At 39.6% G+C, this 2,159-nt stretch overlaps 1 pseudogene; it reads left to right on the top strand.

Annotated features, from left to right (window-relative positions):
* Positions 1–1,404: 1,404 nt before the first annotated feature.
* Positions 1,405–1,601, top strand: LOC111816038 (annotated as a pseudogene).
* The last annotated feature ends 558 nt before the right edge of the window (positions 1,602–2,159 follow it).

Raw genomic sequence — 2,159 nt, 5'->3', positions numbered from 1 at the left:
TGATTCAAACTTTCATTTTCTGGTGTTCTTGGAAGTCTGAAGCATCTTTTTACCAGACTGCTGTGGATTTCCAGGAGGTGCCAGACATAGGAAAGGTGGCAGGTGACATGTTTCTTTTTTTTTTTTTTTCCCCAAGCACCTTTCTTTAGGAGTTTGTGCTTAGCACTTGGTCCTGGCTTGTCCTATCTTCTCTTGAAACTACAGTTCAACTTCTGCCATCTTTGCTGATGAATGGCCATAGTCCTGCCTTACTCTTACATATCCTGCATACATAAATTATCCTTTAATTAGTTATTTGAAATCATGCTGGCTGCCTATTGCCAAGCAGACAAAAGCCTCTGCTCTTATGGTTCCTGGCTGTTGTTTCTTGGGGTTACGTCTTTGCTTCACCTTCGTGCGGCACCATGTGGACAGGACTCGTTCTATTCTTTACAAAATTCCTCTCAATATAGACTAAAAGTTTGTGAAAGTCTTAAATGAGATCTAAAATTGCATTTCATTTATATATCATTGTTCAAGTGACCAGGTGGTGCTTATTCTCCTACAACATGGAGAAAAATCAAATCAGCCCTTCCCCTGCTTTTTTTATATTGTACATGTGCAGCAATGAAAGCCAAGGAAATGTTGCATTCACCCCTGAGATCAGAGGAAAGGATTAAAGTTTCTGGTGCATCCTGGAAGTTCATCTAAAGGAATTTTCTGTGTGCTTCTATTTACTTTTTCCCTTTGACTGTTATTTATTAATAATTATTTTTTGTCTTCTATATTCTTACAAGAGTAGTCATATTACAAGAGTACCGCACATTCAAACTTTTTGTCTGCTTGTGAACATCACATTGGTATAAACTGACATGTAGTTCTGTCTGTCTGTCTGTCTGTCTGTCTGTCTGTCTGTCTATCTCCCTCCCTCCCTACGTACTTGCCTATCTACCTATATTTTTAAGACAGGATTTCACTGTACAGTTCAGGGGGACCTTGAAATCATTTTGTATTCCAGGCTGGCCTTGAACTTGCAGAGAACCTCCTGCCTCAGCCTACTGAGTACTGGGATTACAAGTGTGAGCCACTATATCTGGACAAAAATGATTTTGGATTTTATTTGAATTCCCTTAATAAGATTCAGATTTTTAGATCCTAGTATTTCTAGTTTCAAGATTCTTGATAAAGCCATGATAATATTTTGCTTTTTATCTTTCTGGTAGTGAAGATTTGCTTTTGTGTTATTTCCAATTGTAGATTGAAAATGCAATCTATTTTCTAGAAGAAAATAACTCATGTAACAATGCCCATTTTTAAAGTACATACATTCTTTGACACTCCCTAGGGCTTAATAAATTAAGAACATTGTAGTTTAAATTGCGACTACTAATGCAGTGAATAAAAGTTTTAATTAAAACCTTTCCAAGGACTATACTTTCAGGGATCACATTTATGTTGCATTACCAGGGAAATTCCTCTTCATATGTAGGAACCAGCAGGAGGTGTCCTGAGGTTTTCTGCTGAGTGTGAAGCTGGCTTTTGGTGTTGTTTTGCCGTAACTGCCATTGGCTATTGGTGATCATTCTTCTCTTATCAGTGAAATAAAAAAAAAAAGTCAATGAAACACGTCCCTTCCCTCTTTTACTAGCGGCCCTGAGACTGTTATAAAGAATTTCATGATCATGCAGAGGTGGGAGGACCACAGTGATTGCCACTTCACAAAGTAGAAGACTTTTTTATTGATTTGTACCTTCCTTGGTTAGCTTAACCTTTTTTCTTTTGGTATTTTAGGAAAGGGTCTACAAGGTTTTCAGAGTCTCACTACTAGATGTGACTCATGGTGATCCGCCTGTTTACAGCCTCCCAAGAGCTGGGATTATAGGCACACGCCACCATGCACAGTCTCAATTGCCATCTCAGCACGCCCCAGGGGCGGGGCCAGCACTCACCACAGGCCTGGGGATCGAACCCCCATCCCTGGCAACTGCTCGCAGGTGCTTTATTCCGCTGAGCTATTTGGCTGGCCCTACCCTTTTGGAATAATGTCTTTGTGATTGCAGATCCTTTCTCTTGTACTTGCAATTTTGTCTCCTTCTGACCACCATTTTTTTTTTTTTTGGTGTTATTAGATATTGAATTCAGGATCTTGTGCTTGCCAGGCAAGCGCTTATTCTACTGAG

This window comes from Octodon degus, unplaced genomic scaffold (genome assembly GCF_000260255.1).
Source record: "Octodon degus isolate 3935 unplaced genomic scaffold, OctDeg1.0 scaffold00025, whole genome shotgun sequence".
Taxonomy (NCBI): Eukaryota; Metazoa; Chordata; class Mammalia; order Rodentia; family Octodontidae; genus Octodon; species Octodon degus.
Note: the sequence above shows the minus strand (reverse complement) of the source record. Positions and strands in the feature narration are given on the sequence as shown.